Source organism: Cyprinodon tularosa, unplaced genomic scaffold, assembly GCF_016077235.1.
Source record: "Cyprinodon tularosa strain WSP-4 unplaced genomic scaffold, ASM1607723v1 ctg386, whole genome shotgun sequence".
In the NCBI taxonomy this organism is placed as follows: Eukaryota; Metazoa; Chordata; class Actinopteri; order Cyprinodontiformes; family Cyprinodontidae; genus Cyprinodon; species Cyprinodon tularosa.
The window spans coordinates 765470-782897 of NW_024039103.1; the positions used below are offsets into that span (position 1 = coordinate 765470).

General features: G+C 38.1%; 1 protein-coding gene across 2 annotated transcripts in view; it reads left to right on the forward strand.

Moving 5' to 3' along the window:
* Positions 1-515: 515 nt before the first annotated feature.
* The window catches only part of lrrc4ba (leucine rich repeat containing 4Ba), a 64759-nt gene continuing 47846 nt past the window's right edge, over positions 516-17428 (forward strand). The window contains exon 1 of one of the 2 annotated variants that reach the window (XM_038297347.1): positions 516-868. The gene's annotated coding sequence lies outside the window, so the exon portion shown is untranslated. Of the gene's footprint in view, positions 869-957; positions 1110-17428 lie in introns of those variants that run through there. The other variant, XM_038297349.1, reaches the window with a different exon arrangement.

The window sequence follows — 17428 nt, forward strand, 5'->3', positions numbered from 1 at the left end:
TAGGCAACTTTTTACGTGCTCGAGGGCTCCCCTCATTAATGGAGGAGCAGAAGGTCATTAAAACAAGAGAGCAAGTCTCTAAAACAGACATGGCTATGGAAAAAAGTCAGAATTCTGACAATAAAGTCAGAATTCTGAGATTAAAGTCAGAATTCAGAGAAAAAAGCCAGAATTCTGACTTTTTTCCCATATTAAACTGAAATAAAATTTAAAAATCAGTTAACTTTTTTTCTTTTTCAGTGGCCCTAATCCTTTTCCGTAGAGGAGCCATACATATTTGGAATATATACATTTGAATAAATAAATCTTGAAATAAAGTAACTAATAAAAATAAACACTTTTTTTCTCGATAAGATGCCACTTTAGTGCACCTGCTGTGCTGGCGTCTGCAGTGGAAGCAGCCCAGGTGGAGCTGTGTTGCCAAGCAGCGAATGTTCCTTGAAACAAGCGAAAAACGCCGCCATAATCAGAAGATTTGCTGCAACTATCCGACTACATCATATTGCATGTTGTGCATGCTGCCTCAGTTGATCTATTCAGGTTATTGTAGTGTGGAAAAAAATAATAATAATCCTGCAGCCGCAGGATGAGTCCAACATTCTCTGAGCGCGTCCTCCGGTGGTTTCATCCACCTGAAGATTTCTGAGGCAATTCCCATCATACCAGCGGCGGCAGCGCAGCACTTGGAAACGCTGAATCAATTTGAGAGAGAGGGAGAAAGAGAGAGAAAGAGAGAAAGAGGGAGAAGGAGAAGGGACAGCGTCGGCGGCGGCTCTGCAGTGGAATACGCGCTTATCTGAGGAAAGCTTGGAGCGACGTTGCGTTTTTTTTTGACTCTATGATGGCATTACTGGATTTTAACAACATGGTGAGTCTGGATGACTTTCACTGATGCATGTTTATGTAATAAAGGGGGTGGGTGCGTGTGCGCGCCTGTGTCCTGACAGTGAAGTGCGTTTTCTCCGAGCGCGTCAAAACGCTTGGAAATTGAAATGATTCCTGCGATGCTGCGAAGCTCCAGCTGTCCTTTTTGGTTGCTCTCTGATGCTGACTCTCAAGGTGCGCTCATGTACAGGAATAACACGTATGATCCGACAGTCACATGTCAGGTATATGTATGTTCATTTATTTTTTCCCCCGTTATCCAAACTTTTCCCTGTTGGTTGTTTGTTTTTCCGGAGTTGCTGTAACCTTGGGCCATAAGAAAAGCAGCATCCACTGCTGCCCAAGCTGTTCTACTGAAATCCACTTCTTTTTAACCCCTCCCTGATCGGATCAGTCTGTTGCTTCTCCTTTTACTCCAGCTATTCTTGGCCCCCACCGATAACCGTAGATTTTGAGAAACGCGCAGCCACCTTTGCGGGTTTTTACGCGCGGTGCAAGCTTTGGGTAAGAAGCCCTGGGCTCCCTCCGGCTGAGAACAAGGAGAGGATAGATTAGAGGCTGATGAATGATCTACACTGAAAAAAGGGACTTTTTGGTCCTGTGATATTTCCTCGATTTTTCTGCAAATTATACTGCAGATTGCCACGTAAATGCGTTTACTTAAAGATGACACATTTTATTTGATGCGTTACTTAGAACTATTTTGTAAATCTATATCCACCAGAAGTCAAGTAATTTTAATGCATCTTAACAAACCGTATTAAGAAAACAATTGCAATAAGTTACGAACTTAACAGACGCATATAATATTGATATTAGGAGTAAACTTTGCTTTTTACTAGCCTGGAAATCAGAAACAGGAAGTATTGTTTTCTTGTCGGCTGCACAGGGTTGCAGTTTGCAGCACAGCCATGAGGTTCCTGGTTCGATTCCTGGCCCAGGGCCTTTCTGCATAGAGTTTAGGTGTTCTCCCCATTCATACGTAGGTTCTCTCTGGGTACTCCTGCTACCTCCAACAGCATGACTGTTGGGTTAATTTGCTTCTCTAGATTCTCAGGGTTGTATGTCTCTGTGTAAAAGTCACTAGCAACACAAAAGTACATATTTTGTTGACAAGAGAAATTTACTAGTAAAATGTACTTGTTTTTTTGTTAAATCAACTCTTTTTAGTAGTTAAAATCAACTTTTACTGAGTGAAATTTAGAAAGCATTTTAATGTGGAAAGAGTCACCAAGCTTTTTCTAAGTAAATAGTACTCAGGAATTTTTTTCAGTGTACTGGCTATGTCTGCAAAACAATGTCACGGTTATGAGGGGATTTGAATGTTTATATGGAGAAATTCGTAAAATCTGAGTGGACTGGGAACAGAGCATGGACATAAATGGAGCAGCAGGATGATCCCCTAACCTTTTTTATACGGTAACTAAGATATTAATGGGATGTTTGTTGGATGCAATGGGGCATGGAAACAGGGACTGACACAGGGCTCTGTAAAAGATTGCATTTATTTGAAATTATAACATAAGTATATTTTTGTGGAATTTTACATGGCAGACTTTCCTCTGTAGCTCTGCTGCAAGTTCAGGCCAAAGAGACAAAATCTCTGTTTTAGCTCCCTCCATCCTTATATAAACTTTGACAAGCCTCCCTTTCCCATCCAATCAGGATACAACATCTGTCCCACAGCATGATACTGCCGTGTTCAGAGGGTAATGTTTAGAAATTGTTTTTTTAATGGAATGCCCCTTGAGATGTGTCATCTCGTTGCCTCAAAAATGTCAGAAAGTTTAAATTTGGTCACATTCGAACAGATTAGCTTATGCCACTACTAAGATGTGTTTCCTTTGATGCATTGCTCATTTATTCTGACCTTTCTATATGCTGTCATGTTCCAGCCATAAACTCAGTGGGAATTTTCAAGGTTAATACTGTAACTTTAACAGAAAATTTCAGAAATTGCAGCTGCAGGTCTTTAGAGAAATGACTCCTTAAATTAAATTTAGTTTTCTCATGTTTCTTATCTAAATAGCTCTTTCTAGATCAGACTGATCTGAAGATGTCTTTAAATGTCAGTTTTCATGTCTTGCCACAGATCCTCGAAAGGTGTTTATTTTTGTCTGAATTTTGGTTGTGTCAATCTGACACATAATTTGAAAATGAATTCAAAGCATTTTGTTGAAGCTTTGGGTAAAACAAAATAGTGTAAGGACAACTTTTAACAGGTTTTCTTTCTGCTTCATTCCTCTTCCTGTTAATTCTGACCATATCCCACAGTATTATGGTGCCACCACCAAGTTCCATCATCATATATTCAGGATGATGTAAACATTTTCTGCCGCAAACAGCATTTTCATGTTAGTTGTCCTCTTGAAAAACTCTTTCACTGAAGCTTGCTGGTGAACTTTCTCAGTCATCCAGGTCATAGTCATTCCAAAAAACAAAACAAAACAATCCACTGGACTTTGAATCCAAGTTTAAAGCCGTTTTGCTTCCCATCCAGGAAGCTTTTTCAATTCAAAATGAAACGTCTTTAAACTTGGAAACAAAGTCCAGTGGATTGTTTTATTTATTTATTTATTTGGAAGCTTTCACTGAAGCTGTGAATCTCTGCAGCTCCTCCAGAGTTACCATATGCCTTTTAGGTGTATCGCTGAGAATAAAAAAAAAAATATATATAGTTTTTTTTCTGAGTAACCTGACAATTTAAGTACTATTGGTAGCTCTACAGTAGCTTCCTCTTTTTTAACTATTAGATGATGGATTGGACAGAGATCAGTAGGATATTCAAAACTAAAGAACTTGATTTAGAACCCAAACCTGCTTAAAAGGAACCATAACTTTCTCCTTGACCTTTTAGATGTATTGTCTGGTTTTCACAGAGATTTTAGTTGCCTGATGTTCTCTAAAAACACCCCTATCCTTAGATAGAACTAAATTAGTCAGGGGTATTAGGTTACGAAAGGGTGAATACAAATGCACACAGAAGTTCCTATAACATACAGACTGAAATACGTTTTGAAAAAAAAAATGGGATCACTATTCTGTAGCTTGCTGCTCTTCTCTGTACCTGTAAACTTAAAGGCCATCATAGATCTATCTCCATCAGAATGACCATGGCTTATACTCTTTATGGCTATGCACTTTACAATACATTTTACCGGATCCAAAGTGGTAAAACTTTAAGATGGTGGTAAGTTTTTTATGTTGGCTGTAAAATCGGCCATGTTATCTACTGTATGCTGAGCTGTGAGGAAGAGAGTCTTTGTCATCTGAAGAGTACGAGGCGTGCAGCAGCGGCAGCAACACCAGTCACTACAAGGCCACACTTTCATGGGAAGCTTGTCACAAAGTATCATATTTAAAGGCAAGGTCCTCCAGCCCAGGCAGCGGGGACTTGGTTTCAGGATATCAAGACATGTTTGTGCTGAAATGCGAGGCCGAAATGTCAGCAGGATTTGTTGATTTTCAACTTTCGCTCCTCGAACCACAGAGTGACCTGAGCTGAAGTGATGACAGAGCGAGTTGGGTCACTGAGAGGAGTCACTTAAAAAAGAGGGGACGCTCTTTTATTATTTCAGGTCAGAATGCTGAGAATTTAGTCTTTGGGAACATTTCTCACCCTCAAGGTATACCAATGTTTTAAAAATGTTCGGTTTATAAAATGAAGACAACTAATCTGTCGATAATTTTTTTTTTGATTAATTGATTAATAATCAGATATCGAAAGTCCTGGATAGAGGACAGATGAAAAAGTTTTTTTCTTAAATGCAAAGTATTTATATAAATTTTTACATTTTTCTAACGATTACTGCCCTTAGGGGGTCATTTTGTCATCTAAAGGCATTATTTAGAGTCTCTATACTCCAGTTAATGATTAATCGATAACTAAATAAGTTGACAATGATTTCAATAATTAATTAATCACGATTAATCTGATTAATTGTTTCAGCCCTATATAAAAAACCATAAACTTTTCCAAAGAGGCAAGGGCATGGGGCCCCTCCCCAACTTGCTGCTGTGCATTGAGGAAATATTTCCTGTAGCAAAAAATAATGACTTTAAAATTAAGAAAAGACTGCCTATCATAGACTGTTTTTAGAAGGTGGGTTTTCACTGTTAAAAACAACCTATATGATTTATCCGAAAAAAGCAAAGGTAACAATTTGCACTCAGTTACGTAGGTTGAGTGAAATTACTCAAAAGTTATTAGTAAAGTGTATTTATTTTCAAAAGCTATGAAGCACCAAGAGAATTAGGTTATTTCATCTCAAAGTTTAACATTTTCAGTACAGAAAGGCCTCAGGCCTGGGATTAAATCTGCAATCTCCATGTTGCAAGGCAGCAGTGTTTTAAAGCAGGCCTCCATCCAGGCTATTATTGTGCCTTTTCAACAGTCACTTATACTGCAGATCTAATAGGTCTGCACAATTAGTCAAATGGATGACTTAAAAAAAAAATCATGAAGGTCTACATCCAGTTATACTAAGGAACTAATTTTAAAAATTTTAATGCTGTCTTGTTCTGAATGGTTCAGCAAAGAAATTACTTCCCGGCACATATGAAAGCCAAAATCTTTGTATACATTTTATTTTAGATATTTTGATTTTGGATTTGCTGCTATTAACAAAAAGGTACCTTTTTGTAATCTTCTACCTATGTAAAGATGCGTTTAAATGATTTTCATGAATTGTATTTAGCATCGATCAAACTCCCTTTTAAGAGTGTATGTATCAGCTAATTTAAATGTTTATATTAAGGCTCATGACCTAATAAAAAATCTGATTAGTGAGGTAACTTCCAATAGCTTTGCATAGAAAGAAAAAAAGTTTGATATTTTACTAAAGTTTGTAAAGTAAATGTGAAAAGTATTGAGCCCCTGATCAGAAAAAGCCTCTAATCAGTATATATATATAAAAACATGTCCCCCTTTTCAATATTTAGAGTGAAATGTCTAGAAAAAACAGAACTAAAGTCAGTCTCCTTGTTTGTGTGCTTTGTGATCTTGTCTATTGACTTTGATTCTCTTTCTGACTCAAAGATTCACTATATTTACAAAACAGTTTGTCCACTCCTGCAGATCTTTGCATTCAGCAGTTCCATCACTTCCATGGCCACAGACTTTAATGTCTAAAGTCTAATGGCCTGCAGACTGCTTTTACAAACACTTCAAAAGATGGATCATTCTCAGCAGCCCCATGAATCCCAGCAACCAATCACAATAGGATGCCAGCTGAGCAGTACGTCCTGTAGTTAGATTTCCTCACTAAATATTCCACAGTCAGTTGTTGGTAGCTTTTATAACTGAGTGAACGATTGGGAGTGACGGAAAATCTTAAAATCCCAGAGGGGAGGTCACAGTTCACAAATTTTGCAAGCTTTCTGCAGCGTTCATAGCTGCAGACCCTCTGAACTTGACGTGGCCTTCGGATGAACTCAACAGAAAGTCTGAGAAGTTCATGAGATGTGTTTCCATGGCCTAGCAACAACATCCAAGCCTTTCATCACTAAGTGAATCCAAAGCGTGGGCTGCAGTGTTGAAAAGCTCACCAGCACTGGACTGCAGAGCGGTAGACGTATCAAACTCTCTGCTTGGCTAATCTAATGGACAAGTCTGGCTTTGGCAGCTGCCAGGACAGCAGTACTTCTCTGATTGCATAATGTCAAGTGTTAGTTCCTGTTAAACAGAGTTCTTGAAGCAACGTCCATGAAGACATTGGTTAGCAAATTAGGTTTGGTAGAACCTAACTGACTAGCAGTGTAATCAGACAGAAGACCTTATGGATGAAATGGAGAGGAAATTATAAGCCTGGTTTCCTAGACCAGCTCCAGTGTCTGACCACACAGACTCTCGTTATTAAAAATTTCTATTAAGGGACTTCTAAATCTTCTGGAGAGCTTTTTTAAAATAGGAATATGCCCCTGTCGCACCTTGACAACCAACAAACTTCCTAGCAGACCTGAAGCTGAATCTGCGACGGCAAACCTTCTTTCTTTTTCTTTTTCTTTATTATTTTTTTGGCAGCTGTTAAACAGCAGCTGGGTTAATCAAAGACATCTTTTTATGCAGGCCGGGCGCCTCAGGTCACATTGCTGCCGTGCGTTAAACATAAGTTAGGCTGTCATTGGACATACGCTATGTATATGCCCAAGATTGAAAAAATACATAGAAAGTTCAGCGTATGCCAGCATTTTAGCAGATTCTCGTACGTTAGTTGTACGCTGTCTAAATTTGCAAGGTGTGACAGGCCCTTAGCTGTTAAAGTTGGAGAGGCTGAGGTTTAAATCAGACTTTTCTCATAGTTTGTACTCCTACTCGTCATCTTCTGCTGCATCCTGGACCGGGTTCCTGGGGCAGCAGTCTCAGCATGCCAGCCAAGAGACAGCGTCCATCCATTGTGTCCTGGGTCGTTTCCTGGGCCTCCTCCCGGTGGGGTGGACCTGGAACACCTCTCAAAGGGAGGCTTCCAGGGGGCATCCGAAAAAGATGTACAAGCCACCTCTGCTGACTCCTCTCGATCTGGAAGAGAAGTGGCTCTACTCCAAGCCTCTCCTTAATGACTGAACTCCTCACCCTATCTTCAAGGCAGAGCACAGCCACCCTGCGGAGAAAGCTAATTTCAGCCACTTGTATCTCGGTAATTCTTTGTTCCTTAAGAAGTTGGTTTTTTTTAGACACACATACATACATGGACTGATTAAGGCGCCATGTGTTTAAATCTGTCCTTTCTAGAATGTGCTTGGATCCAGAGAACTTGTAATTAGGGAATGATCAGCTGAGTTTTTTTTTTTGTTTTGTTTGGGAGGTGGGGTAACCATAGCAACAAATTGGTAGGGAGGAAAGATTCATTACAAATTGGGGCTTAATTGTAGCTTTCCAGTATGAAACCATAAAAACAACACTGAGCCCAGTCACAATATTGGTGATAAGCTAACAATTAGGTTTTAAAAAAATGGTAAAAGAGAAAAAAATGACTTTTTTGTGGTTATTATGTCTATAATGATGAAACTAATGATTTACTTTGGCTAAATCCTAAGATCCATCTGGCTGGCTCATGATGGTAGTAGAGCAAAAAAATGTTAGTTTCTAAAGGTTGATTCGTGCTGCTCAAGCTACCAGAAGCATGTCTGTGAATTGCTGGTTATATTTTTATTCTATAAGGAGCAGAAAAAGCCAAAAAGCGATTATTTCATTCCCAATCTGAGTGACTACCTTTTATTTTAGCAAAAGTGTTTGTATCAAAATAACAACTAATACATGATAATGTTTGATAAAAAAAAAAAACAACAATCGCCCTTTGAAATGTTATTTCAGTACCAGTATTAGTAATGGCTGCTCCGTTAAAATTCAAAACAATTGATCATCCACTTTTATTAATAAGTCATTTTATCACATAGAGCTTTCATACTAACATCCTCTAATTCTACAAAAAATATATTTTTATCAGGCAAAAGTTCAAGTCATGCTACACCTTGATCTATGATGCAACAAATTTAAAACAAACTGAGCCATTTGGTAACCCTAGATGAGCTTTAACAAAGAAAGATAGTAATTTACTCTGTTTATTCTCTCCATCTTCCTCTGATTCTCCTTTATTAACCGGATAAAAAAAAAAATGTTTATACACTGCAAGACATTTATAGTGAGTCAATCTTTTACAAAATCAGTAGTGCATTTTTCTTAAGTTGAGTAGGTAAGTGAGATACTTTGCCAATGGAATAAGAGATTTTTCATTTAAAATAAGAAACAAACACTCGCAATGTCTTATTTCAAGTGCGTAATATCCAATTATCCTATTTTAAGGATAAAAATACTCATTCATGGCAGATCATCTTATTTACCTACCAAAATTAAGGCTTAATACGCTTATTTGAAGAAAGTTGTACTTATTTTTTTATAGTTTTTACAATTTAAATGAATTTCAAAATAAAAGTTTTTTTTAATGAAAGCTGAAAAAACAACGTTTTAAAAAAAATAATGCTCCAAGTCTTTAATCTTTAGAAACTAAGCAAAAAAATGAAAAGTAAAATAAAAATGTCTCGAACATTGCCATTAAAGCCATCCAGCTTATTTAAGCTGTCAGTCGTTAATTTCAAGCCATAGTCATATGGGTTGCACTGAATCCTTCCCCTGCTGGAAATTAAACGCCGGCTGGACCATTTCAGTCATTTGAGTGTTGAAACCAGGCTGCTCTTTAATTTCTGTGACACGCTAATTACGTTTGGCCGATGAGTTGGATGAAAACAAGCAAGCAGGTTAACGGGAACATGGTAAATTACACCTGCACACCTGTCCTGGAAGAAAAGGGTGTGACTTTGGGACGAAGCTCTGCACTCCCCTGCTGTTCTGACACCGCAGGAATGTGGAGCTATTAGGGATTATTTCTGGAGGAGATCCTCCCAAAACAAACAAACTGGGTGATGAAGGTCATGAGGTTCGTCCAGCATACAAATGATTACCGACGTCCCAAAGCCAAAGATGGTGAATCTCGTCTCTCTGCGTCCTCTGACTGGAAAAAGACAAAAGATTCTGCAGGATGTTTTATATGTTGTTGCTTTAAAACACAGTGAGAATAGCTGTTAGACTAACTCCGAGTCTCAGCGGCTGCTTGTGGTTTCAGCACATACAGTGACTATGTTTCATTTCTGTGCATAAAACAGAAGGGGATTGTGGGGGGGGAGGTAATAGATGACACTTGAACTGCTCTAATCAGGCCAAGCTGGTTCCTGATCTCTTCATAGAGCAACGGTGTCAGTGATTGATGGTGGCACAATATGCTGATGTGCACAGGTTGAAGGGTGAGGAGAAGCACTGATCAGTCAAAAGAGGCTGAAAATTGTACGAACAACCTCCGGCCGTCCCTTAATAATGCAGTGCAAAGAGCTGCACCCCCCCAAAAAATGAGAGTTATGCTCTGCAAGCAATGTTCTCTAATTCACCCTGTCACCACATCACATTTCCTACACGGAGGACAAGATTGTGGACGGTCAGGGTACTTCTCAGTGTTGTGCAAACCAGCAACATGTTCCACAAACAAACAAACACAGGAATTTGCTGTTTTTGGCTAAAGATAAAAACTAAATGATCTACAAAGCTGATAAATGTCCCCTTTCATTATGCTGTGTTGTACTGTACTCACTCTCACAAGCAGTTTTAAATTGAATATGTAAAAGTTTTGAAGAAATATATTCAATTAAATATTTAAAGCCATTAAATATGAAACACTGATATAACATTTTGGTTATTTTAAGTAACAATATTACTGTTATTTTCATGGAACATTATTTCTATGCAAAATGGCAACAGAGTGCTACAAACCGCGTTAACACAGCATTCCATTGCTACCCAGAATTTCTAACTCTCTATTAGAAAAAATCTGCAGGAATACTCCCTGGAGTTGTTTATTCTTCACATGATTCTTGATCACTGAGGTTACTCATAAATCCCAACCTAAAAATCCCAAAACATATTATAATAACTAGCTGCAATGATATGCTGTTTATTTTTTAAACTTCAGATGGTTTTTATCCCATAAAACTAGAGATGCACGATATTGGGATTTTGGCCGATATCCGATATGCCGATATTTTAAAACTCATGTAGCCGATAACCGATATCGATACTGATGTTAAAGCTGGACAAAAATAAGTAGTCATTGAAAATAGCAGTTTTGTTATCCATTTCTGAAATAATATACTCAAATATATTTTCATATGCTGATATCAAATTTATTTTTCAAAACCCGGTATTGATCTATTTTACTTTCAAAATCTCGTGAAATTTCATCGTTTTGTTACAAACTCTTGTGATATTTTGCAAATTCTTGTGAGATTTTGTTAGTAAAATAGATCGATACCGAGTCAATATATCAACATATGAAAATATGGCAAAATGTCGTAAATTTTCGGGGGATTTCGTAGCATAACGATGACATATAGCAATATTTCAGTAGTAAAAGAGATTGATATGGTGTTTTTAAATGGCAATATATCAGCATATGAAGATATTGTGATATTTTAATGTATCAATATTTTTTCCCTCGTCTTTAGAAGTTTTTAAGTCTGTAAAAAAGAAGTTTTTGAGGAAGAAGAAGAAGTAGTATTTATTTATTTTTTTTAGACTTTAGAAACTCAGAAGCTGATCAAATATCGGGTTAAATATCGGTGGGGTGGCCGATGTCCGATATTCAGTTTTAAGGCCGATACCGATAGGGGGCCGATTATATCGTGCATCCCTACATAAAACCCATTAATTCCTGATGATTTCCGTTCTATATCACAGTACTGCACAACGTCATGGTCTGGAAATCATCCTTAAAGTGTTTTAGTAGTTTTAGAAGCAAACCCTAAAAGGTCCAGGAGAATGTGTTTTCTTTTCTTTTTTTTTTTTACATTTCTTTTTGCTTCACTAATATTTATACATTTAAATGTAATTTTCTGAAGAGGATCATGGTGATAATTTCATGGCTGGGTCTGCTGTTCCTGCTTGCAAATTCAGCAAATCAACAGAAATGATTACTTCATCAAAGCTTTATAGTATAAGAAAACCCTAATGATTTAATTCTGTTTTAGAGACTTATGGTATTTTTACCTCATAGATTTCTTCAGGTAATGATATTTAGAAACATCAAGATTCACATTTTATTTTAGTCATATGAATTGAAACAACTATAAAGATTTGGTCATCCATCATATCTATATAGGATTAAAACCTAAAATCTACAAGTAAATTTAGGCTAAATGTGCATATTGCCTGATTCTGCTACTGTAGCTTGTGTTAGATTTCTGCTTACCGTATATAGCATTTAGTATATGGTTTAACTGTATTGCTGCTATACAATAGTACCAGATCCTAACTATTTGAAAAAAGCATTTACTTGTTTTTATATCATGACTCTTAAGCAGCCATCTTTTGTTTTCATGAACATGTTGGAGAATCGAAGCAGTTGTGTTTAATTCTACATTAGATCTGTTGTTACATTATCTTATTTAATATTTAATCAAACACATTTTGGATTATCATGTGTGTTGTGTCTTTAAGGATAACAGAGAAAAGTGTGATTCAAGCTCAAATCATGGTCACACAGTTAACTCTTCACTCATGGAAGAAATTCACAACCATTTGCATTCGATATATAATAATGTATTAAGAAAATAACTTAAATCCAAGTCAATTTAAGTGTTTGTCTGTTTTTAATTAATCACATTTTAATTGAAAACCATATTGAGAAATAAAACCAAATTTTAAATTTATAAACCTTTTTTCCTTCTCAGTTATTGAATGGATAATCATATTATTACTACTAAAGACATATTATTGTATTTGATCAATTTTTGAGGTTATTCAACTTTCAGATTGGTTGAAAGTTAGGATAATTTAGCCAATATTTATAAGCGGTTGTGATGTATCGGAAAAAATAGTTCTGGGATTTACAAAATGCTAAATAAAACACTACAGGAAAGTTTTTTCTTTACGAAACTTTTTTTGGAACGTCATTGAACAGCGCTGACGACCCGGTGAGTAGCATATTTAAAAAAAAGAACGTTTAAGGTTGTTTTAAGGACATTATCGGACATGCACTATGGAAGCCATTCTGAAGCAGCCAGGGGGGGATTCTGCATGAGCCAAATAGCAGAGACAGGACCAATTGTCAAAATTTTGGTGTCGATCATTCGATTTCATCCTGGACACTACAGAAAATGGGCTAAAAGTGTTAAAAACCGGAATTTTCCTTTAAATAGGAGTTTTTCCTCTCCACTGTCGCTACAAGCATGCTTGGTGTGAGGGATTGCATTCGAGTCAATGAGTCGATGTAATCAACTGGTTTTCCTTAGATAGAAAACTTTGAATCAATTTGAATGGATGATCTGGTGAACTGTAAAGTGCCTTTAGATGATACAGTATGTGTTCTGAATTGGCGCTATGGAAATAAACTGAATTGAATTGAATGTTTAGCATCTGATAAGTAAGTCTGAATTATTCACTTTTCTAAAGGATTACAATTTGCATGTTAATGCTCTTATATGAGTTAAACATCTTGGTCTGAAGCCAGAATTTTTTCAAACCTAAAGTCAGAAAACTAACGTCTCCTGAGAGAATCTGAAGTAAGGAACTTGGACATTTCTCAGTAATTCCAACTTCAGAATTACAAAGTTGACTTTTAATCATAGAAACATAATGATTGCACCTTTAATAAATCCTTATAAACAACCACCTTCTGAGTTCTACGTGTAACCAAAGGTTAAACTACTCATTGACCAGATTTAACTGTTTTCCCGATAACAATTGTGTGACTGTTACCTAATTTCTTTCATGAAAGATTACAATAAGTCACTGTGAGAGTTATCATGCTAAGTTGTATATGGTAGTACTTGCAGGCCCTTTTAGCTCTGGTTACAGTAAGGCTTAGTGATTATTATTTAAAGTTTTTGTGTGATTTTAAAAGCTTATGATGGATTAAAAACTATTAATAAAATTCACTGACACCACAAAACACAGACCAAGGTGAGCTAAATAATAAATAAGTGGATCCTTTAAACAATTTGAGTTTGTGTTGCAGATATTGCCAATTGCAGATCTTGACATTAATTTTATATATATGTTTTTTTTTTCCTTTTTGCATCACGCTCCTCTATTTGATCGTCAGTATCCAAGGGGCTGTGGAGTGCATGTGCACTGACCCAGCTGCAGCACAAATGCTAAGATATCCATGATGGCTGGGTGGGCGCAATTAACCATGATCAGTTTGACTGAGTCTTCTGTCCAGGCCTGGGTGTCGGCCCTCTGGGGATCATGATGGCTGTCCGGGGCATTAATTATTGAATAACAGTAGGAAGAATGGGAATGGTTAGCTGCATAAAAATGAATGCTATAATCCATTGAACTGACATAATTAGAAATGGTGAGATTTCCCCTGAGGAATATATTCTCATCATGGCCAAAAGTAGAGAGCGATGCCTGAAAAATGAACCGAGGAAACTCTTCCTCATGAGTTTGTAATGTCCTGGGAGAGATGTCCAGGAGTGCTCGACCAGACGTCATTACATAAAAAGAAAAAGGGTGGGTAAAACCTGGAGGATGAGATGTGCATGTGGATGTTTTAACTAAGTTATCCACACAGTGAGCTGAGCTTTGCCGTCTGTTTAATATGAATAAGAGAATTCTCTCTCTGTGTGTTAGTAAATGGGATTGGGTAATGAACGCAATCAGGTCTGACCACCCTGCTGCTGCTGGCACGGCTGCGTTCAGCTTCAGAGACTAGAAGGAGTTTGTTTCGGGTCAGTGATGGCATAAGAGCTCACTACAGCATTGCAGAGTCAGGCTGGGGCCTTTCCTTGGTCAGCCCCGCTGACTGGCTCCGCTAGCTGGAGGCACAACACCGGAGTCATACTGATACTTCTGCTGTTGATGATGATGACAGTATAAATATTGAGGATGTAGATGGCATGAAACAGATAGTGTATGAGATTGGTAAACATGAAATCATAACCCTGATGACCAAAGTGTGATGCTTAACAGGTTTTTTTTTTATTCCCCTCCTGCTGCCGTTATTTTTAAAATGTTTTATTTTTTTTCTCAGTGCGTGTGATTCAGCCTGACAGAGCCAGGTTTGGTTTCCACGGCACTCTAACAGATCACAATGAGATGCCTGGAGAGAAGTGTGGGCGCGCTGTCGCACAAGATGACATGTAATCAAATGTCCTTTTTGTATCTGCTCTGAGGTTGTTGTATTTTCGGGGGCAGGGACGGGGGCGGCACTGATGTCACGGCGAGATGGTGGCTCCAGAGGAGGGCGAGGAGACATGCCAGCAGTGGTGCTGCAGTACCTCACGGGAGGCACCGTGGAGGCAGTTAGTGAAGCTGCATGCAGTCACTGGGGTGTCTTGTTGTGTGGGCAACCAAACCTTTAATGTTGGCTCCAAAAATTATCTGCAATATAGACTCTATGGCCACTTAATGAGACACACCTGTTGACTTATCTGCTAACACTAATAGTGAGTCACTTGGCAGATAGATCATTTTAATATGAGATGAGGTGAAGCTGACTTATGAGTCCGAAAGTGTCAAGGCTCAGAATGTAGGACCCGGAATTCAGGCAGACAGAACAGATGTATTTAAAGACAAAATGGATAATTGACTGCTCTAAAAACTGCGGCTTGTCAGCTGGGACCATCTTACTGGAATCTCGAGTTCTTAAGTTCTGTTCAAGCCCAGAGGAAGGAGTGAAATCCAGCCAGATGATTTCTCCACAGCATGTGGCGGGGGCGACCCAGAGATTTCCAGGAGTAAAGCAGAGCAGGCTGATGAGCGGAAGCCAGCAGACGAGGAAGAGCAGAAGTATCCAAAGGAAGAATCAGGAGCAGGTGTTGATGCAGGAGCAGATATCCAGGCCAGAAGATCAGAGAGATGAAGAGGTACCGATGGAGAATACAAACCATGGTCAGGGGACAGATGCAAAGTTGTAAACAGACAGAATCCAAACAGAAAACAGTCCGAAGACAGAACAGGCAAAAAAAGATCAGAAAAGGGGCAAAAAAACTCAGGAGTCCAGAGACAGAAACGGGTCAGAATCAGATCATCAAAAAAACAACTGGGTATGCTAGAGATTTCTTACCTACTACTAAAATAATCTGGCAAGAATGGCTGGAAACAAGCATCTTAAATAGGAACTGGAACAGGTAGATCAGATGAGAGAAAATGAAAACGGGGCGGAGCTAAACAGGTGGAAAAAATGAAGCAATAATTCAAGTCATCTGTGCCAAGATTATGACCGAAAGAGCATCAAAATGTACAAAGAGGAAGTGTCTTTGATTGTGAGATGGGTGTTGGTGCTGCAGGTACTGGTCACAGAATTTCAGAAACTCTTGACTTTCTCACTCAACTACAAAAACAGGAAATACAGCTATGTGGAGGATTTTTGGTCTATGTCAGAGGGGGACAAGACGGCTGGTTCGAGAAGCAGATGGCTGACAGCAGCAAAAGATTGCTACTCTTCTCAGCTATGAACAGCAAACAGAAAAGGCTGCAATTCACACAGTCTCGTTAAATCTGGAGAATAGATTGGAAAAATGTTGGCTGCTCTAACGAGCCTCAATTTCAGCTGCATCATTTAGACTGTTGAGTCAGATTTTGGTATAAAGTAACATAAAAGCATAGAGCCGGCCAGCCTTGTATCACTGGTTCATGCTGGTGCTATAGTGTGGGGGATATTTTCATGGCTCACTTTGAGCCTCTTAGTACCAAATGGCTATCTCTTTATGGCCAGTGAACCCATCTTTGGTTGGTTACTTCCTCCCAGCCACCTTGTGACTCTAGGCCCTTTATCAGAAACAAGTCAGAGATCCTTTCTAAGCCTAATTAGTCTTATAAAGAGATAATGAGTTAAATTTTTGAAAAACAACTTGAACCCAAATGTGTAAAACTGGTTAAAAAGATGGATCCATTTGGATCCAACCAGTTTTACTCTGCTTTTAAGATACACAGGCAATTGGACTGCTTTGCAACCTGCAGACAGCTCCATCTCAGATCGTTGATTCTTATTACACACAGCGGTCTGGGATATTTTTAAATGGTGTCTGAGTAATAGTATAATTCAAAATATAGAGCTCAAATCCTTTCAAACTGGTATATTTACGATATAACTTTTAATATTCTCCTCTGCAAGTATATTTTTATGTTGTAATGGGTCTCAGTCGACCGTGTTTGTCAATGTGACTTTTTCACAGACGTAATAAAATGCAAAATTTGCAGGAATCTTTTGGCAATTTATAAACGCATGTCTGGTTCATACTCCTATGAATGGGTATCGTCTGTGTTCAGCAGTTTTTACCTGCCAGTTACTCTATTGACCTGGATGCACCATGGATGGAACATGTTTGATACAGGAGGGGGAAAGAATATTAAAACTATCTCTTTATTTAAAAATAAAATCCTTGATCTACAATAAATATCTGTGTTTCTATTGTCTATTACTGATTTATGCAGATTGGTTCTGGTATGTTATTTAAAAAGCAAACCTTTTACTAGGTACCTGAGAAGTGCATACTGTAGTTATAAAATTCTAAGATTTCTATTTCCTAAGTATAATGAATGCTTTCCTTCCACAAATGTAATGAATAACCGAGTCGAACTGAGCACCTGTGTTTGTCAATGAGGTTTTACCGCAATGCAATGGCCTCCTCAGTCAACCAGCTCTACGAACAGGAGATTTGCATTATGGATGTGCAGCTGAAACTTGTGATGCTGTTATGTAAATATGGACCAGAGCCTCAGAGAAATGTTCCCACACCTGGTTGAAAATATTCCATTAATACTTTAAGACAGTTCTGGAGGGAAAAATGGGTCCAATAAAGTACTTTTGATATAAATTTTAAAAGCAGCCAGTGAGTGCATGCATAGAGTTGATTGTAGGAGCTTTTGTGCGACATTCCCACTCTGATTTCCTGTCAGTTGTCATTAAGACTTAGAGCCAATCTTAAAAAGTTACAAGAGCATTTTGAGGCTGTTTTATCTTACCTGTGGCACCTGCAACTGGTGATAAACCAA